Source organism: Sphaerodactylus townsendi, linkage group LG16 (assembly GCF_021028975.2).
Source record: "Sphaerodactylus townsendi isolate TG3544 linkage group LG16, MPM_Stown_v2.3, whole genome shotgun sequence".
NCBI lineage: Eukaryota > Metazoa > Chordata > Lepidosauria > Squamata > Sphaerodactylidae > Sphaerodactylus > Sphaerodactylus townsendi.
Genome location: NC_059440.1, coordinates 25,098,748 through 25,120,678, shown reverse-complemented (window position 1 = coordinate 25,120,678; position 21,931 = coordinate 25,098,748). Strand labels below are relative to the sequence as shown.

The 21,931-nt window shown below is 43.8% G+C and overlaps 1 protein-coding gene across 7 annotated transcripts in view; it reads left to right on the top strand.

Annotated features, from left to right (window-relative positions):
• The window catches only part of PRDM16 (PR/SET domain 16), a 404,189-nt gene that overhangs the window by 90,397 nt on the left and 291,861 nt on the right, over window positions 1-21,931 (top strand). The window contains exon 2 of one of the 7 annotated variants that reach the window (XM_048518724.1): window positions 7,939-7,993. The exons of the other annotated variants lie outside the window; for them this stretch is intronic. The gene's annotated coding sequence lies outside the window, so the exon portion shown is untranslated. The remainder of the gene's footprint in view (window positions 1-7,938; window positions 7,994-21,931) is intronic. 7 annotated transcript variants of the gene reach the window in all.

Genomic DNA, 21,931 nt, shown 5'->3' with positions numbered 1-21,931 from the left:
GAAAAGTTTTAACCGGGTGGCGAAATCCACAAAGTGTCGGCACCTGGTGAATTTCTGCAGGGAGGCTGTTCCACATCTTGGGGCCTACCACAGAAAAATACCTCTCGCGAGCCCCCTCCCACTGCACCTCGGCAGCAAAAGGGATCCCCACTTGACCTCAGTGCATGGGCCAGCTCATATGGGTGCAGGCTTTCCTTTAGGTAGGTGGGACCCAAGATCCTTGGGGTAGGTGAGACTCCTTTAGTTAGGTGGGACCCAAGATCCTTTGGGTAGGTGGAACTCCTTTAGGTAGGTGGGACACAAGTTCCTTTGGGTAGGTGGGACCCAAGATCCTTTAGGTAGGTGGGACCCAAGATCCTTTGGGTAGGTGGGACTCCTTTAGGTAGGTGGGACCCAAGATCCTTTGGGTAGGTGGAACTCCTTTAGGTAGGTGGGACACAAGTTCCTTTAGGTAGGTGGGACCCAAGATCCTTTGGGTAGGTGGGACCCAAGATCCTTTGGGTAGGTGGGACCCAAGCTTTAAATATGATTGTCAATACCTTGAATTGGACCCAATAGCGAATGGGGAGCAAGTGCAGTTCTTCCAAGGCCGGGGTTATCAGCAACCAGCCAATCAGCAGCCTAGCTGCAGCGTTTTGCACCAGCTCCTGCTTTTGGACCATCTTCAAGGAACGCCCCATGTAAAGCATGTTGCAATATGTGTCATTATATCCATTTGAGGTTTCTTCCTTTCCCAAATCTTTCCCTCCCCAGGCTGCACCCCTGAATCTCCAGGTATTTCCCGGGGGGGGGGGGGGAAGAGCTGGCAATCCTAATTGACTGGGCAAAATTGCATAATTTTCCTGGCCTCTGGAAATAAAAAATAGCCCTCCTGTCCATCCAATTCCCTTAGGCATGTTCTGTGGATGTGAGCTTAGAAACAACTCTCAAGAACAAACATCCTGTTTCTTTGCCAACCTGTAATCCAAGGCCTCCTTCTCTGCCTACAAATGTGATGTAACTTCTCTTCCCTCGACATTTGAGTTTTAGTGGATGTAATTATGCGATTAGTCTTCCCGCATTTCGGATTGCGAAGCTGCTGCTTTGGAGGGGTGGGGGACTATTTCAGGGCTGGGGACAGATCATGGAATGAGGATTTCCTCATGGTATTTCTGATCCTCAGTGTTGAGAGGTATAATTAACTGAAATATCAGCCTCTTTGTCAAAGGATGGCTTGATAATGGGACGAAATGGCTTGGAGTCAGGTTGTTTGCTGGGAGAACAGAACAATCAAAGTATAAATCCTGACTTTTCCAAGTTAATTTCTTTTTAAATTCATTGAAACATTGGTCAACAGTTTTAGTTTCCTTCTTTTTCCACAATTGGTTTTGTAGATTATTTTGATTTGTGTATGCATGTTTTATGTATTTATGCATATATTTAATTTTACTGTGATTTATCCTCAGCAGGGGGAAATAAAGCAGATTACATGGTAAATAAGCAAATAAAACCAAGCAAACAAACAAGGATACCCCAAATCTTGTTTGAAACCTGGTCCTCTGGCCCAGCTCACTTGGGACTTAAAATTAGAATTGCCAGCTTCCTGGTAAGGTCTGAGGATCTCCAGGATTACAGCTGATCACCATATTACAGAAATCAGTTCTTTTGGAGACAACATCTGCTTTGGACTGTATGGCATTATACCGTTTTGAAGTCCTTCCCCTTCCCAAATCTTCCTCCTCAAGTATCACCTCTAAATTTCTGGGAATTTCCCAACCTGAAATTGGCAACTCTACCTAATATTCAACTGCTAAGAACACAGGGGCGTACCACCATGGGGACAGGGGTGTGTGTCAAATGACCCCAGGTGCAACGGTGGGGTCTCCCAACCCCTCCTCCCTTGTACCGACCCAGCTCAGAAGATTCGGTCAGTGCCGAAAGACAGAGCTGGCCTGGGGAGGGCAGAAGGCAGCATGCAGGGAGGCAGGGGGCAGCTCGGATGGATGCTGTCCAGGAGCTGGCCTGCCACTGTGGTGCCCATCTGAGCTGCCCCTGAGCCCCACCCCTGAGCATGGGTGAAGGTGTGTGGGGGAGGCGGCGGGCACGCAGAGCAGGTGTTGTCCCCAGGCGCCATTTCCCTGCCCCCCAATACGCCTCTGTAAGAGCCCTTTGACTCTTGCCCTTTAGTTTACGCCTCTGGCCACACCCAAATGGTATAATCAGAAACAGAGGAAGAGAACCAAATCCCAGATCTTATTCATTTGTCACGGTCAAGGTGACCCTCGTGTTCCTCCCTTGATATGTTTTTGTATGCTTTTTTTAAAAAAAACAATCATACTTGCTATAGTATTCAGATTTGCAATGTATATAATCTGTACTGTAAAATACAGATGTCATCTTACTGATGTATAAATACTGTTGAACATGTGGCAATTTTATGAGTAAAATTCAGTTCATGGAAATGGACAGTGGTGTATAAGAGAAGAAACACAGATTATTTATTTAGAATTTTCATATCTCTCTCTCTCTCTCTCTCTCTCCAGAAACTGCTCAAGGCCGCTGTCCAATAAAACAATTCCAACAAGTAAATAAAAATAAGTCAAGCCATTAAAAATCGCAATTTGCACTAGATAGACACCAAATTGAAACCAGGATTTTCAGGATGCGACATCAGAGGCAGGAAAGTCAAAACCCTCCATAGGTACAGTGAAATGATTTTCACAGCCCACACCAAGTATGCGAATATGGCTCAGCAGTGGAACACATACTTGGCATACAGAAGATCCCAAGGGCCCTGACATCTCCATTTAATAGCGAACTATTGCCAATTTATTTATTTGGCCTCTGTAGATGGTGCTTTTCTCCTGGAACTTAGGACTCATAGTGACTTACAAACATCAAAGGCATAGAAACCTAAGGTGAATATAATCACTTAAATTACTAATGCATTTGAACATATAAATATGCTAATAAATAAAAATTGCCTGAGGTCCTGGAGAACCCTTCTTAACCATAGTAGACCAGAGGCGTATCTGGGGAAAATGTAGCCAAGTGCAAAATCTGAGCTTTTGCTCCCCCCCCCCGCATGGGTGGCTGCCCTCCCCCTCAATGACCAAACAATGCTTTTTTGCACCAGGTCATGAAGTCAGTGTATGGACCTGGGGGGAAGGAGGAGGGGTGTGTGTGAGTGGGGGGGGGCGGTAATTTTCTGCCCCCATGTGACTAAATGGCTGCAGTCCAGGGACAATTGACCATATATGTCCCCCTGGGTGGTATGCCCCTGCTATAGACCACACTGAGCTTGATAGACAAATATTCTAAATATCCATATGTTCAGCTCATACTGTTTTTTGGACTATTATCTTACCAATTTACCTACTCCTCAAACTCAAGACCCATAGAAGCTCTTCCATCAAATTAAGGTTGGGGGAGCTGGCATCATACAATTGAATATGTTTCTTTCTTTCTTTCTTTCTTTCTTTCTTTCTTTCTTTCTTTCTTTCTTTCTTTCTTTCTTTCTTTCTTTCTTTCTTTCTTTCTTTCTTTCTTTCTTTCTTTCTTTCTTTTAAAGCTGATGCTCAGTTGACACAAGGAATGTTCATAGTTTATTTGAGCTTAACAGCTTATAGGCCATGCACCCATTTTTAGAAACTTTGACAGCAACCCGCAAAACAGAATCTTGCCACATCTACTACACGGTTTTGATTTAGACCATTAAGAAACAACCTTAATTTCGCAGCATCAGGAAAGGGGTCAAATTGAGCCTATCCATTTTGTCAGAACCCTTTTTCCTTTCTGCTTTATATTCAGGACTGTCAAAAACACATGCACAGATAAATTGAGTACATCCATTTGACAGTCACAGAATCTTTGGTCTGAAGGAGTTTGTGAATAACGGCCCTCAGCTGTTGGGAGAGCATTGCAGTGCGCTTCTCTCGATTTAGGGACTGTTAACATATAGCAGTGATGGCGAACCTATGGCACGGGTGCCAGCGGTGGCACTCAGAGCCCTCTCTGAGGGCACGCACAAACAGAGTTCGTCATGTGGGGGTGGAAAATCACCCACCCACACACACACATCTAGGATGGCCTGGGCCACTGAGCACGACATGCGTGCACCGTGGTGACCAGGGAGGATTCAGCTGACGGGCCTGGTGCCTGTGCTCCAGGTGGCTTCTGCCCGAGGGGGGCACGCAGAGGAGGCAGAGATGCTAGAGAGGCACAGAGCAGTGCACCAGGACTTGCTGGAGGCTAGAGCAGGCTGGCCCCTGCTCAAGTGGGTGGGGCAGAGGAAGAGGGAGCCAACCGTTTTTTTTCTAAACTAAAACCTCAGCATTCAGGTTAAATTGCTGGGTTGGCACTTTGCGATAAATAACTGGGGTTTGGGTTGCAATTTGGGCACTCAGTCTTAAAAACGTTCGCCATCACTGACATATAGAAATACAAAGGTCAATCAGCATTAGCAGCAGGTTTAATATCTTCATTTAATGGAAAACGCTTCCTCATGGCATTTTTTTGGGTATCATCCCAGTCACATTTAACTAGTTTCTGCTTTAACTAGTGTAGCTTTGCCTAAGAAAATATACCTGGGGGAAAATTAGGATGTTAGACAGTAAAACAAGACTCCTGATTGTCAGCATGGCGTTTGGGCTGTTGGTCAACCCTTGAACAACTCCTCCACCCTTCTCTGGCATGATTTTTACCAGCTGTGGCAGACCAACAGAACTGGTGTGTATAGAACTGTAAGGTATCGTCGCTGACTGTCCAAGGAAAGATGGTTTAGCAGATGTGGATGTCTCGACAGGCCCTGGATCAGCCTGGTAATTGCCCATCTTCTCACATGCCAGCTTACTTATGCTAGTTGAGTTTGATTTCAAGGCAGCCTTGTTTACAGAGCTGCCAAGTAAACACTTTCATAACCTCAACCTCTAATCAGTACAATGCTTGCACTCTAAAGCTGCAGGGAATTTAGTCTCCCGTGCACGTTAGGGGGGGAAACTGTTTAAGGAAACAGGATCAAAATACTGTAAACTGTAGGGAGTTACAACATTAACAAAACAGGAAGCAACTGGGGTGGAAAGGTGTTAAAAACTCACCAGAGTTCTTACCAACCAAACATCTTGTAGGCAAATGTCAGGCCAAGCCAAAGGTATGGAGAACTCCAACCCGGGCAGGGCTCAATAGATGCCAACATATAGCAGGTATAAATTGCTGATGCGTAGAAGACCAAAGGCAAAAGACCATGGTCCTTGTATTTATTATCAGGCCTAGCCAACCCAGAAGCTTCGTGCTACTTGCCAAGACATGCAGAGCAATTTTGCAGACTGTAATAGAGGCACAGTTGTATCCCTCCCCCCCAACCACCACCACAAAGTTCTCATGTCACGGGTTACTGGCCAACCTTTAACGCTTTTCCCAATTACATATTGCTGAATGCCCTACTCTACTTTCCATACACCACACAAATTGCCTTAATAATGGCTGATCCTCCCCCAGTTTAAAAACTAGAAGAGTTTTGTTTTGGGGAAAATATTGTCACTGTTTCTGTCAATTATACTGGGGAAATATACCAACTGTTCTGCAATAGCTTATTCACCCTTTAATATATATCTCAGCAGCTGAAATATACAAATTGGCCAGAGTCAGACTTGATTTAAGCCCAATAGCAGAAAATACCATCATGGTAAAAGTCGGTCCTTCCATCATGATAAAAGAGGCAGCGTGTTGTAGTGGTTAGGAGCAGGTGGATTGTAATCTGGAGAACCAGGAAGGGAAAGGTGTTTGTAGGACACCTTGAGTCTCCTTATAGGAGAGAAAGGTGGGATATAAATCCAAACTCTTCCTCCTCTTTCTCCAGCATAAGGGGTAATTTTGTTTTGTTCGTGAATGAGGATCAGTAACAGTAGCTGTGGTAGTAGTGCTGGAGAATACACGTGAGACCACAACACCGGGACTCTTGGATAACAGAAATGTTGATATGGTGGTGAGAGAGAGGAGAAGCAGAGCTTGAATGCTGACTTGTACTATTCGAGGTAATCTCAACCTAATTAGTTTCATTAATGAAACACAGACCCCCGTCCAAAGCATCCGTACCCACAGTTTTGTGGGGTTTTTTCTTTTCCTAAAGGAAAGATTAAGTTTGAAGAGATTAGACAATCCCACCCCCATTCCCGCAAGATATTAGCTGTTCAAAAATGACAAAAATGTCCTTAAGCCTCCCTCAAGGAAGGGAAGCCCAATAGGCATTTCTTTGTTTTGCCATAATTCTTGCCTGCAAAGACGTTGAGAGGTGGTGTCCGGTCACCATGTGCGGGATCCAGCAACATGACTTATCTGTCGCCAATTAAAAAAAAAAACCCAGGCCGCAGTATTAGCGCAGGGGATTAGAAGTTCGAGCTGCTGGTGGAGAAGGCAGGCGGCTGGCCACCCACAAGGTGTGGTGAAACATCTCGTCAGCCAATGTTCTCAGCAAGTGGTGAATTGACCACTGATTTTATTTAATGGAACTTTTTGAGGAATCTGCTCCCTTCTGAGGTGGCTCAGAAGAGGGTTTGGTCACACTCCTGGAGGTTAGGTCCAAAAACCATAATGACTGGACCGAACCTGCATATTAAAAAAAGGACTGTACGTCTTTGGGGAATGACGACACTGAGAGATGACCACTGTCTTCGTATACAGAGCAACTGGTGAGAGGGTTGGAGTTTTCACTATGATTGGAGAGACCTGAGTTCAAATATCTGCTCATCTGCAAAGCTAGGTGGGTTACAGTGTCAGACTAGGATCTGGGAATCTCTGGTTCGAATCCCCACTCTGCCATAGCAGGTTGTTGGTAGGGTTGCCAAATCCTGGTGTGAAATATCTGAATATTTTGGTGGTGGAGGATGGGGAGGGTTGGGTTTGGGGAGGAGAGGAGAGGAGATGGACATCAGGGTATCATGCCACAGAGTCCACCCTCCAAAATGGCCTGCATTGTATAGTGGTTAAGAGCAGTGCACTCTAATCGGGAAAACTGGGTTTGATTCCCCCCTCCTCCACAAGAGCAGTGGACTTATATCTGGTGAACTGGATTTGTTTCCCCACTCCTACACGCGAAGCCTGCTGGGTGGCCTTGGGCAAGTCACAGTTCTCTGTGAACCATCTCAGCCCCACCTACCTCCCAAGGTGTCTGTTGTGGAGAGAGGAAGGGAAGGAATTTGTAAGCCACTTTGAGACTCCTTACGGTTGAGATGGCGGAATATAAATCCAAACTCGTCTTCTTTGCCATCATCTGGAGAACAGGTGTAATTCTGAGAGATCTCTAAGTCCAACTGGAGGTTGGCAAGCTGTGGCTGACCTTGGGCCAGTCACACACCCTCAGCCTAACTTACCTCATGGAGTTGTTGTGAGGGCAACATGGAGGTGAAGAGGATGGTGTAAGTTACTTTGAGTCCCCAGTGGGGAGAAAGGTGGGTATAAATGAAGTCAATAAGATAAACAATCGCCAAGTCATGAGGGCAAAATGGAAAAGGGTGTAAGTGGTGTGCCACTCTGAGCTGTTTGGAGAAAAGGTGGGATGAACATATAAAGTTGTGGACCAGAGGCGTAACTCCAAGGGGATGGGGTGGGGGTGCGTGACGCACCAGGGCCGTGCCCCAGTGAGGGTGTGGCAAGGGCGTTCTGGGGGTGTGGTGGTGTGGTGAGGGCAGAGGATGCACCCGTGCACCGAGCACTTTCCCTCCTTGCTACGCCTCTGGTGTGGACTTAGTGAATTCTCATGGGTGGAAGCATGATGGTGGACTAGAAGGTCCTTGATCCGATGAAGGATTAGGCAGAGCTATCAATGACAACAATGGCTGAATATGCAGGGTTGCCAGCTCTGGGTTGGGAAATACCTGGAGATTTTTTGAGGGTGGAGCCTGAGGAGGGCGGGGTTTGGGGAGGGACTTCCGTGTGGTATAATGCCACAATCATTTTCTTCAGGTGAATCTCTGAAGATTGGTTGTAATTCCAGGAGAACACCAGCCACCACCTGGAGGTAGGCAACCCTATGAATGCTAGACACTCTGGGCAAAGAAGAACTTGGCTTATGGGTTTCCCAAAGCATCTTTTACCGCCATGAGCAAACACAAGTTAATGGCCCTTGCTCTGGTCCAGTAGAGCTTTTCTGATGTGAATATATTCTCAGATGAGTGAATATGGCACTTTAAGGGGTGAAACTGGCTGCAGTAACATGTGGTAGGTTTAGTTTCTGTTAGGAAAGAAATTAAACCAAAGTCTTTGTGGAAGAGGTACGGCAAAGAGAGAAAAGCTGTGGTTAACCTGGACGGAGTCCCTCTGAATTTATATTGGATGGCAGGCAAATTGGCCTCCTTCTGGAAGTTTAAGAATTTCCGTGGAGGGGCCAAAACATCACAAAGAAGTTTGCAAAAGCTTATGCTCATTTAGTGTCAAAGTCACCCTGTGACCACTAAAATATGGATCTGTCACCAAGGACTGCCTGTTTCTCTTGGCATCGGTTACGAGCTATCCGTTGTCTGGCTGTGCCCCTTCCACTGCTATTGGCTGAGCTGCTGTGATGTCACTCACTGAATGTTTTTTTTTAATTAACTGTTTAAGAATGGTTCCCAAATGTAGTGTGATTGCTGGTGTGAGAAGTGGAGAAAGCAGAACTGTCAATCTGGGATGTGTGGACTTTGTCCTCTTGTTGGAAGTTACTTCTGTTCCGATGGGGACATTAATAGTCTTGTTGTAATGTGATAGACCCAGCCCCCACATTTGACTTTGGTGGTGAAAAGTGCTGTTAAGTTGCAATTGGCTTATGGCGCCTCCATAGGATTTTAAAGGCCAGAAACAGAGGTGCTCTGCCCTTGCCTGGCTCTGCGTAGCAAGCCTAGACTTCCCGGGTGGTCCCCAATTTAAATACAGATCAGGGCTGATCCTGCTTAGCCTCTCAGATGTGATGAAATCCGGCTAGCCTGAGCCCATTTAGCCATGTTTGTATACATATATTTAGGCCTGCTCTGACGCTTTGCCTGAGTAACAGGTTTCCTCTTGGTGATGAGGTCCTTCCTTCTCGTTTCTGATATCGAGTCTTTGCTGTTCTCATGGATAAAGCTGGACCGTTGCAAATTAGGTTTTTAGAGGGTGCCTAGGAAGTCATTTGCTTACATGTATGAACGTTTGAAGCTGCCCTATACTGGATTAGAGACCATTGGTCTATGAAGCTAATCTTTTTCCTGTTTTGTTCCCATTAAGTATATGGGTTGAGCTAGGCTTTATTTACTGCTTGAGATGTATCAACAAAATATTTCTCTGATGAATGGAGTGTAGATTTGTGAAAGCTTGTGCCCCTAAGATGATAGTCTCTAAGGTGCTACTGGACTTGGATCTAACTGCCTTTTACAGCCCAATCTTGCAGCACTGAGAGTAGGGAAACCCCAAAATCCTCCCTGCTGCCGGAACTCCCCCAATGGAACCCTATGCACTTCTGCCACCCAAAAGGGCTGGGACACAACTGGTGCCAAACCTGGGGTGGAAGATGACCTACGTTGGCTCCACCTGCAGGAATGCCCTGTCATGCCAACGCGGCTGGGAGCAGTGTGAGAAGGTTAACGTGAATCTGGACACCATGGCCCAACATTGCAGGGCATCGCAGTGGCCACGCCTCAGTGGATTTGCCCCTGTGCCAAGATAAGTGCCCTGGGGAGGGCATTTTCACAGGTGTAGGCCCCCACTGCCTCCAGAGGGCAATTTGCTCACCTGTCTGGATTGGGCTGCCCCGTTCCTTTCGTGTGTTGTCACTGGTTTAGATCTGTCTTACTTTCATTGCTGCTGAAGGTTCTTGTTAGTTTCTTTGTTTCTCTTCTGATACACAATCCATGCAGAAATATCGTTGAAAAATTTGTTAAGGTTACAGGGAAAATAATAAAAGAGGAGTAAGTGGTACAAAAATAGACTGACTGGGTTTACATGGTTCAAGGGATAAATGAAATAGGAACTGATATATTCCAATGGATCTGGACAGCTTTTGAAATCTGATCTCATCACCAATCTCAGCGTGTTTTGTTTTGCTTCTGGTCTCTTTCTTTGCATTTGTCCGGGTGCTAAAGGATTTCAGTGCCTGTTACTTCCTTGTGGCCTGTTGTGTTACTATGCTGATGGTCTGAGTTAATCTGTGGAGTATGGCTGCCAACTTGCCATCCTCCAGGTGGGGCTTAGAGTTACAACATGGTGTAGTAGTTAAGAACGGTGGACTCTAATCTGGAGAACTGGATTTGTTTCCCTGCTCCTCCACACGCAGCCTGCTGGGTGACCTTGGGCAAGTCACAGTTCTCAAAACTCTCTCAGGCCCACCTGCCTCACAAGGAGTCGGTTGTGGAGAGAGGAAGGGAAGGAGTTTGCAAGCCATTTTGAGATTTCTTAAAGTGAGAGAAAAGCAGGGTATGAAAACCAACTCTTCATTCCCAAGCTACAGAGATCAGTTCCCCCAGAGGAAATGTGAGCTTTGGAAGATAGATTCTATAGAATGATATCCCTGCCACACTTTCCCTTTCCACAAACACCACTCTCCTTATGTTGAACCCCAAATTATCAGGAACTTCCAAAACTGGAGCTGACAATCCTACACAAGAGGTCTGGACCTCCATGACTTCTTGGAAGCCACACTACCTTATGCATTCAGAGTTTTGAAGACTGTAGACTGAGGCATCTCCTTTAGGTGCTGATACACCTTTAAAAATTGCTATTAAAAAGGTCAAAGAGGCCTTTTGTTGAAATCACAGTGTACACGGCCATTTTATTGACTTACTTTGCTCCACTCCCACCTAACTTTAAAAGACGGTCAGGCTGATGAATCTCTTCTTTATGCCTCTTTTAAGAAGTGGCTTGGCGTGGGCACTGAGCAACCTTCTTGAGGTCTGGTGGTTTGGAGAGCTGGTCAATGGGAAATATCCCTGCTCCTGTAGCTGGAGCTCAAACAGAAGTGTGTGGCTATCAAGGTTTGCTCAAGTGGTAGATTAGTGGCTTGAGGTATTTTGAGCACCAATTCCCACCTAGGGGGGTCCTGAATTCTGGCAGCACATTGGTAGGGTGGAAGGAGATTTTCCAAAGTTACAATTGGACCCACATCAAGGTGGTGAAAAGGACCACAAGTAGCCAAAAGGGGGGGAGGGTGGGGGGAGAAAGAGGTCTGCCTGAGTTACAGGTTTCCTTTCCTGTTTAAAATCCATTTATGGGAGAGATATAGAAGTAGATTACATCCTAAAATGCCCAGGTGGGTCTCAAGAATGGAGACTTTAAAAATAATAGAAACGAAAATAAACATTGTTTGACTTTTACTGATATAACAAGGAAGGAAAACCTATTATATTAAAGAACAGGAGGAGGTACTTATAAAAACATCTATCATGTTTCTCCGAAAATATGACAGGGTCTTATATTAATTTTTGCTCCAAAAGATGCATTAGGGCTTAATTTCAGGGGATGTCTTATTTTTTCCCATGATTTTGCACACACACACACCCCACATTACCAGATCAGCTGCGCTGGGGAATCTGCAAATACTGCTTTTTTTGGGAGTACAGCTTATATTTCAAACATCTTCCAAAAATCCTGAAAAATCATGCTAGGGCTTATTTTTGGGGTAGGTCTTATTTTTGGGGAAACAGGGTAAGTGTAGTTGTTACACATATTTGCAGTGGAAACATTATTTTGATACAGATAAAAGATTGTGGGAATTTCTGGATCAACGAAAAACATTTGATCAGATAACTTTTCTGATAAGAAATTGATAAGTAAAATATATAAAATTCGGATTAGATTTAAAACTAAATCTGACAACAGAAGTGTGTGGCTATCAAGGTTTGCTGAAAGGTGGATTAGTGGCTTGTAGTATTTTGAGTACCAATTCCCACTGGGGGAGGGGAGGGTGAAAAGGACCACAAGTAGCCAAAGGGGGAGGAAAAGTAAGAAGTATTCCTGAGTTACAGGTTTCCTTGCATTTTTAAAATCCATTTATCTGGCCAGCATTTCATGTCTCTTTCTATTCATCTGTCTTCAGGGATGTAAGAATCTGCTCCTTTTCTACTTAAAGGAAACAACTTGTTCAACCCAATGGTCTTAGGGAATATCATGCCAATAAAGTTAAAAACAATCCTAATAGTCCATCTCCAGATTCGGGCTCATTTATTTATTCATATTATTATATCTCACTATAACTTGGGGGACAAAACTTTGCAGCAGCCCAAGGGATCTTGTTTTAAATGCTTGCTAGCAGTACTCTCAGTTTCTCTCCAGTAAGTGTATTTGCCCACCTTTCAAGATGCAGCAAAATCCATAATTCTCTTAAGTCGTTGTGAAGCACAGATTCCAAATGACAGGGCTTCCCTACATCAATTCACCCCAACTAACAAATAATGCCCCTTCTGCACAGGCAGAATAACGCACATTAAATCCACTTTCACAGTTGTTTGCAAGTGGATTTTACTATTCCACACAGTAAAATCCAGCTTCAAAGTACATTGAAAGTGGATTGAAAGTGCATTATTCTGCATGTGCAGAAAGGGATTGCAGTAAAAAAGCTTCTGATACTGACTGTTCACTACTAAGTTTGCTCCTTTTTATTCCCCCTCCATCCTCTGGCATGCTGTCATTTTAAACCTTGACTTGTTTTCATTGTAGGCATTCCCAGTTCACCTGTGCCTCATGTGCTATTTTCCCACCATTTATATATTTGGCACCATTGAATACCAATTTTTTTTTTGCACAATCAACCATCAGTTTTGAAAAGAAACAATTCCTTCAAGTCAGAGAAAAACAATAGTAGCTTGGTCCTCATGGATCTGCCAGATCACTTGTTGTTTGGCCTTCATTTTATTGCTAATATCTCATACTTTCATGCTGCAGCATAGTTCCTTCACCTGCACAGAGGGAAAAATGTGGGCCTGTCTTGTTTGTTTGTCAGGTTTGCCTTTTTGTAGCACCCTCTGGGCAAACATAACTCTTGTGATCCTTTTCTGACAGGCTTAGCCCAAGAGCCCCTGACCTGGGTCTCCTTCCAGCCTTCCTTCTGGCAGGCCTTTCACTCAGGGCGGCTTCAAACTCCTCTCAACTGATCTGCAAGGCCTGTTTCCAATGCACAGAGACCCAGACCAGTCAGCAGTGAAATCCTTTCTTGTTGCAACTTGGTTGTTGGTCAGCGGTCTGGGTAGCTCATGATGAGGTTGGATTTCCCATCCTTGCTGTTTTTAACTGAACATTTCTGTTTTCATTTCACATCTCCCTTGTGTGAATCACCTCCAGTGTTCTTTATTCTGGATTTCCTTCCACTGACCTTTCCCGTATGAATTTTTTTAACACTCTTTGTGTCTCTATAAATCAGTAGTATATTTAATGTCAGAGAAGCTATTTGCCTGGGGCTCTTTGCTCCAGAAGCAGCCAAAATAGGGGATAGTAAACTATGTCACACCACATCTGGTTCTACCTGGAAGTGACATCATGATTCTCTTTGAATTCCCCACATCTCTATGGTGTTACCATGATATCACTTCTGGATGCTCACCTGCAATATTGCTTGCCCTCAAAATACTCCTACACCTGTTTCATATATAGTGACATTTTCCATTGTTGCAAGAGAGGCCATTTTTACTTCCCAGAGGGGCCTTTTTTTTACTTCCCAGAAGTCTATGCCAGGAACTGTGGGATCTGTGTGGACAAAAAGATATATGAGATGGGATATGGTGACATGGAAAATAGGAGGAGATTGACTTATTTTCTCTCTTGCAGTTTATATATAAATGTCATGTATAGGTATTGTAGAAGGCTTTCACGGCCGGACTCAACTGGTTGTTGTGGGCTTTCTGGGCTGTGTGGCTGTGGTCTGGTAGATCTTTCATTCCCTTCTCACTGGACACAGTGTGCAACAGACTTCTATCTGTGACACACCTCTGAAGATGCCAGCCACAGATGCAGGTGAAACGTTAGGAACCAAGATCTACCAGACAGCCCGGAAAGCCCACAACAACCATCATGTATAAGATTGTCACCCTCTGCATAAGGTCTGGAGATCTCCCAGGATTACAGCTATCAAATTACAAACTCCTGAAGCAAATGGAGGATTTGGAGAGTGGACTTCATGGCATCGCTGAGTTCCCTCACGTCCCCAAACCCTGTTGTTCCCAAGCTCTACCTGCAAATCTCCAGGAATTTCCCAGCTTAAAGCTGGCAACCCTCAGAGAATATAAAACCAAACAGAAGGCATTCAAAGAAAAATCAAGAGAACCAGCAGTGAAAGATGGAGAACCAAAACTGTTGACAAACATTTCAGTGAGTATAGAACAGAATGGGGTAACGTTTGCTCATCTCCTCTGTTCGTGCTTCCTCCCCTTGTCAAACCTCTTAAAAACACACCTAGGATTTCACCTGCTATTGATTATACACACTCCTGCTTACTGGAAGCATGGTTCTCTCCTCCGTCAGTTTGTCCACAGAACCTTACCCTGCAAAGCAGGTTATGGTGAATGAGAATGGCCCAAGGTCACGGATTAAGTTACGCTTTGATTTCACGGCAGGTCTTCTTGACTGTGGGAGAGCCAGTGTGGTGTAGTGGTTAAGAGCAGGTGGATTCTAATTTGGAGAACTGGGTTTGATTCCTCAGTCCTCCACCTGAGTTGCAGACGCTTTCCTGGTGAACCAGATGTGTTTCCACATTCCTACATTCCTGCTGGGTAACCTTGGGTTGGTCTCTCTCTCAGCCCCACCTACCTCACAAGGTGTCTGTTGTGGGGAGAGGAGGGGAAAGGAGCTTGTAAGCCACCTTGAGTCTCCATACAGGAGAGAAAGGTGGGGTATAAATCCAAACTCTTCTTCTTTTTCTTGGTCCTAGCTCCAACACCTAAACTGCTACACTCTGGTTTTCAATCTCTGTTTGGGGCTGCAGAATATCAGTGACTTTCGTGATCAACAAACTTTTAAAATATATTTTAAAGGGTCACGCTTGCAGTCCATAGACATTGTCGGGCACCGAGCGAAAGAATTTTCACAGCCTCAGCTGCTTTCCCCTCTGTTGCTGACACTTCAGCGCCCACCTCTTTTGACCTTTCCAAGTGCATCGGGCAGACACGGACCATGTGAGGTGGGTCATAAGGAACAGCTTTAGATACAAACCCGTATCATCCTACCCGAGGAATGCAAAGTCCCTCCCGATCCTCTTCCACAAAGCCGCGTCATGTGTGCGAGATAAATCCAGGGGACACACAAGGGTTTGCCAGAAGGCTCGCAAAGGACAATAGCTTTCCTATCGCAGACCCAACAGACAAGAGCTCTGCAGCATTGGCTGTTGGGATCTTAAAAGGGGCTGGCAGCCTCAGCTTACAAACCGGGCTGTGGAACGGTGGGGAGTTTACGCCTTTGCCCACTTGCTGAGCATGAGAACAAGATCTGAGAAGCTAATAGTCCTAACAGGCTGGATTGAAGGAGAAAAGCTTCAGGAAAATATAGAGGCCTTGTGAGAAATTTCTCTGTCACTGTATTTAATAGCAAAATGGTGGTGTTTGGCCCCTTCTGCACATGCAGAATATGCACTTTCAATCAGCTTTCAATGCACTTTGCGGCTGGATTTCACTGTGCAAAAGAGCAAAATCCACTTGCAAACAATTGTGAAAGTAGATTGAGTGTCCATTATTTTGCATGTGCAGAAGGGGCCGTTGTTGATCATAAAAGCTGAACCAGCCTCTTGTAGACTAGATAAGGATATCCACATACTACGTAGTCATTCTAATTTTGGGAGGGGGGGAGCATCAATTTCACGGGGTTGATTCCCCCCCCCCCCGCAACCCATGGGAAAACCAATCAGATTGTGCAGGTATTCACTCATATGTTATTCTGTTGAGTGTTATTGTGACCTCTGGTTGCTCTTGTTTTCTGAATAGGTCATGTGAGCGAATCCAATCATTAAAGAGCAGGCAGTTGACAGACTGATGTCACCATGCTACGTAGCCAATTGGATTTGGCTGTTGAGGTGATGTCACTGAAGGGAATTAAAAGCGAAGGCAAAATAAATGCACCTTTCAGGGGTATTGAACATCCCAAAAAGTCACTCACAGCCACTCGAGGTGGTTTTATCATAAATTTTAAAGGGAGGTGGATTCAGTTTAATTAAGACATGTTCCATTAAGCAGTAGGATCCATATATTTTTTATTTATTTTATTTAGCTTTTGTGTGTGTGTGTGTGTTATAAATAAATTCCCACCCTCAACACTTCTAAATTGTAGCATAATTTGTGTATTAAATAATATGTAAGATTTTCTTCAGTTTGGCTGTCACACAACAAGGAATCAAACTCTTGCCCTTGAACTCCACACTGGATAAGGAGCTATAATCCCAGACAGTAGTAGAGCTGTCGCTAAAGCAACTAGTTCTTGCTAAAGTCTGGAGGTCTCCGGCGGTCCCGACATCCAAAGAATGGTGAAGAAAATTAACAGAACTAATGACAACGGACAAATTATCATCTATTATGAGATTTCAAAATTTGGATTATTTTGGTGAAAATATGGAACCCTGTGAGGGTGAATATGTGTACTCACTAAGAACTCTTCAATTATAATTAATAATGAGACGTGACATGTATTTCAATATAAAAAGAAAAACGCTTGTCAGGAAGAATTCAGATAATGTGAAGGTTAGTTAAGATATTATGTTTGATGTATTTAATCTCTAGTGGAAGTCTATATATATGTTTGTTAAGAAGGATACAATAACGGTATTAAATCCTCTTTGGGTTTTTTGTTGTTGTTGTTATAATTGATGAAATAAAGAATATTTTTTTTTAAAAAAGAGAGAAATAGGAATGTTAAAATATCTTCTTTAAGCAATAAGAATCCCAATTAAGTAACATGGGGGAAAGTAGTTATTGTTTCTGAATGAATCTGTAAAGAATTCATAACGTATACCCAGTTCAGAGTTACATGCTCTGGCGACAGCCGAGGCAAAGCCATATTTTTCTTGCACTTTAAACCTGATTAAATTGATTTGTTAAATAATAAAAGAAGGGTGTTGTGCTTTCTCTCCCCCCGCCTCACCTTATTCATTTCTTTCAAACCATAATTGTCTGCTCTTGCTGGAACCATCTTCTGGCAGCTGGCTTCCCATTCCTTAATATTTAGACTTATGGACCAATTTTATAATATTTTCTTTCTTTGGGGTTTGATTAATGCTTCTCAGCAACAATGTCATCACCAGCCATCTACCTACCTTGTCAGCTTGGCATCCATCTGACTGTGCCTTGCCGATAATTTACGACTCTGGACGGCAATTTGCAAACCTAATGTGAGAAAGGGAGGGAGCGTCGAGGTAGAAGGGTTGCCAGAAGGTTGGGAGATCTCCTCCGCCTCTCGCTGGCTCAGTACGGAGCGCCCCCCATTAGTAAAACAAATGGCATCAGGGATTGGACATCATCTCCAAGGCTCGATAAATATTTTATCAACCATAATGGAAATTGTCAAATTGATCTAATTGTACAATACGTTATCAACAAGATATCTAAGTTAGATGTGGCCTTTGGCCCTGTTGTCTCATTTCTGAGTTCTTTTCTCCACCTCCCGCCCCTTCGATTTCTGCTCCCTGGGAAGGAAGCAAGAAACAGTGGAGTTTATTACCAAATTGTGTAAATAATATGCCAAGAGGAAAAAAAATATCCATCCAGAAGATAAATTCTGGAGGAGTAATTAATTCACTCTTCACCTAGCTTTGCTTTAGGGGTAAGGAGAAGCAGAGAGAGTCCAATTGGAGAACAGGGGCATGTATTTAAACCTCACCAGAGAGAATGCTAGCAGAAATTCACACAGGAAAGAACACATTGTGTAATTTTAAAAAAACCCCAAACCACTGAAATTATGTCTAAAGAGAAAAAAATTGAACCAAATTTGGAAATTCTTCTTCACTCAAAATACCTGTCTTTTGGGGGTGTGCTCAAAAGTTTTGATAAAGTAAGCAAACTTCTCAGGGGGTTCCTTATATCTACATGTTGTCACCAGATTTCAGCAGTTGTTGCAGTAGTTGTCTAGGTATGGAGGAAGGTGGCTTGCAGTCTAGACAAGCATCACTTTAGCTTCTTTGTGTGTTGTGTGTCATGTAGGGTTGCCAACCTCTGGGTGAGGCCTGGAGATCTTCCAAAATTACAACTGAACCAAGATTAGTTCCCCTGAAGAAAATGGCTGCTTTGGAAAATGGTGGACTGTATGGCATAAAGAGATAGTTACTATTGGCTTTGACTGCAGTGGCCTTTGGTTATACTCAATGAATGCTATTTGTACCTTTGTGCCCTGCTGAGGTACCTCCCCTCCCCAAAACTCTGCCTCACAAGGCTCTACTTGAAAGCCAGCATGGCACAGTGGTTAAGAGCAGGTGGATTCTAATCTGGGTTTGATTCCCCACTCCTCCACCTGAGTGGCAGAGGCTTATCTGGTGAACTAGATGTGTTTCTGCAGTCCTGCATTCCTGCTGGGTGACCTTGGGCTAGTCATGGTTCTCGCAGAACTCTTTCAGTCCCTCTCAGCCTCACAAGGTGTCTGTTGTGGGGAGAGAAGGGAAAGGAGCTTGTAAGCCACCTTGAGTCTCCTTACAGGAGAGAAAGGTGGGGTATAAATCCAAACTCCTCCTCCTCTTCTTCTTGCAAATCTATAGGAATGTCATAGCCCAGAGTTGGAACCCTAGTTTGTCACTGTGTATTGCCTCATGGAAGAAGATGAGGAGGAAGAGGTCGCTACAGCTCCATTGTATTTAAAATTACGCTCATGGAATGGTTAAGACAGTTCCAGCAACCCAAACAATTTCCTTGAGTTAGAGGTTAAACTGATTAACTTCTGAGCATGCAGCGATGTCTGATTCCAACCTCAGCTGCCTGTTCTGATTAACGCTGACCACAAAGGCACAAAACCCACAGATGAGCTTGAAATGCACCTCTTTTAACCCCCCCCCCCAGCATAAACTCAAATATTAATTTCAGAATTTGGTGGTGGGGGGGGGAAAATAAATTCACAATTCAAATCAGTACTGTATGCATGGGTGATTCATAGTACGAGCTTGTTGTTTTCAGATTTTACAGCACCGCAACTCAGACGATTGGCATTTGTCACAGCAACAATGGCCATGGTTGCTTTCTGCTTCGTGTGATTATATCCTTCACGCACACTCCACCCTTTGCTTCAGTTTCTTGCCTATGGTTGCCAACCTCCAGGCAGGGCCTGGGAATCTCCTGGAATTACAACTGATCTCCAGGGTACATAAATCAGTTTGTCTGGTGAAAATGGCTGTGGAGTCTGTGACATTATACTTGTTGCTGAATTCCTTCTCTCAAAACCATGCCTTCCCCAGATTCAAACCAAAAATTCCAGGTATTTTTCAACCCAGCAAACCTACTTCTTCCAGGCTCAGAATAAGATGGCTTCCCTTTCAGGCAACCTGGGCCCTGCATCTTTCTGTCTGTCTTCAGTGCCAGCCATCATTGGGCAAAAGTTTAGAAGCATCCCAAATATTTTAAGCATTTTGGTGCAGAACCAATTCAATTGAGGTTGTATCTCAAACGGTTTATCATGTGGGCAACATTACGAATTATGGCAACCAATATATCAACCCTGGTAAATTGACAGCAAGTGTCAGAAGGTTTTTAGTCCCAGTTTCAGAATAAATATATAGTTTTAAAAGAAATCTTTTTCTTTCTTTCTTTTTTTGGGGGGGAGGCAGCCTTCAAACGATGGTTTTCATTAGATCTTGCGGAGGCTTGAACGAGAATCTAGCAGTGGGTGTTTTTGGTTTCCTGTCATTTTGAATCAAAATAAGACTAAGGGGATACGGTGTCTTAAATACGAACCTTAAACTGCAGTTGCTTAGGTAGCATTGTTTCGGGAGGAAACAGTTTGAAATTAAAGCCAACAAGCTACAAACTTCCAGTGATACATTTTTGGTTATCCACTGGTCAAGTTTAGCCTTCCCCCCCCCCCCCCCCCGGCACTCCCCCCGTAAGTGGAGGAACAGGAAAATGCAATGAATTAAGAATCAATTTACGGAAGTTAACTTGTGAGCTCCTGTCTGTTGGCCGTATCCATTAATTAAATCAGAGGTCAAACCGTTTTTTTTTTCTTTTGAGCAAAGGACCACGACCAAAGGAAGACCATGGATCCAAGTTAAGCTTAGATATCAACACAACTCACAGCCTCAGGGCTCTTGAGTTCAGAGAGGCTTCAAAACTTAAACCCTATGCTGGAGTTTTCCTTGAAAGTTTTGGGTTTTTTTTCGCCCCCCCGAAAAGAAAACCTCCACAAAACCTCTTTCATGTGCCAGACTAAACTATATGAATGAACCAAGCTCAGTTTTCTAAACTGCCCTACCAAATATTCAGCCAACCATTCGCAAAGAGGGATGCTTTATAAATCAGGGATGCTACTGAATTTTGCAGCCTGTTTCGAGTTGAAAACCCTTGCTTGGGTTTCTCTTTTCTTTTATGAATATTGAACCTAATAATATCTGTTTTGATGCATTCTGTTTCCTCACTCCATTCCCTTCCCCTGTTAAAATGATGTGATTTTTAATTTATTATGTATTTATTTAGGACATTTCTATGCTGCCTCTTCAGAGTCCTGCACAAGACAATTTACAATTAAACCCACACCACTGCATGAAAAAAAAAATAAACCATTCAAGTCATAATATTAAACAGCATACAATCTTTCCATAAAAGAGAAGCGAGCAATTAGAAAGCTGATCAGATAAAAACTCTAATTAAAAGCTTCCGTTAAAAGATGGGTTTAGACTGGCACCTAAAAGAAAATAAAGTAGGGTTCATTTTGTCTCCTTTTTAAAAAAATGACTTCTAGTGGATAAATAAAAAACAGGTAAATTGGGGATGGCAGGAATAAAGATGGGGAGAATGACAAGATATAAAGTGACACAAACACACACTAAATGAAGAAGAGTCTGAATGTATACTCTGTCTTTTTGTCTGCTAAAATGATGTTTCTTATTGGGAGAAAGATACGTGGAGTTTGCTCACAGCCACACACTCAGAGTTGTGTGAATCAGTAGGGTGTTTGTTTGTTTTTTAAAAAAGTTAGTCCGATATTAAGCAAGGTTTAAAGGTCTTTGGTTATAACTGAATAGAAAATTCATATCTGGAGTCTATATTGTGGTCCATTTGTTTGGGTCCCTCATTAAAAAAAAATGTTTTCAATATAGTTTAGAGCAGGGGCGTAACACCCAGGGGAACACATGGGGTCAAATGTTGCCGGGCTGCAGCCGTTTAGTCTTGTGGGGGGCAGAAAATCCCTCCCAACACCCTCTTCCTTCCACACCCTCCTCCACTGACTTCAAGACCTGGTGCAAAAGTTGTTTGGTCATGGTGGGGGAGGGGGGCCGCCCATACAGGTGGAAAACTCAGATTTTGAACAGGGCTACATGTTCCTCTAATTCCTTCCCTTTCTGAAGATTTGTGACTTTGAAACACGTATCCAGTAGCTAGACCTCAGTGTTTGTAATAATAGATTATCAGAATAATTACGCTATGTCAGACCAGTGAACCTGTTAGTTCTTTACTGTATTAAACAGAGAGATGGTATCTGGTAGATCCAATCCAAGAATGTGCTCAAATGTTTTCTTCCCAGCCGTTGGGGTGAGGGTGGGGGGCTTGGCTCACTCCTGTGTTCTTGAGATGTTGAAGCCAAGATCACTTGCCAAAACGTAGTGCTGCAAAACTGTTGTAAAGTTGCTGTAAAGCATGCTTCTGGGAAAATGCATACCTGAGATGTAGCACACCTGAGATCTGAGCCACATTGCACTGTTTGGGGATTGGTGGGGGGGGGGGAAATCAATGTTTTTAAATCACAAGTACTTGAGGTGGGGGAATCCAGCTGTTTTTTTGGTGGTTCTGGGGATGAGACTCAGCCTTTTGGGCGATGTCTAGGGGAGGAGCCTGAAGCAACTGAG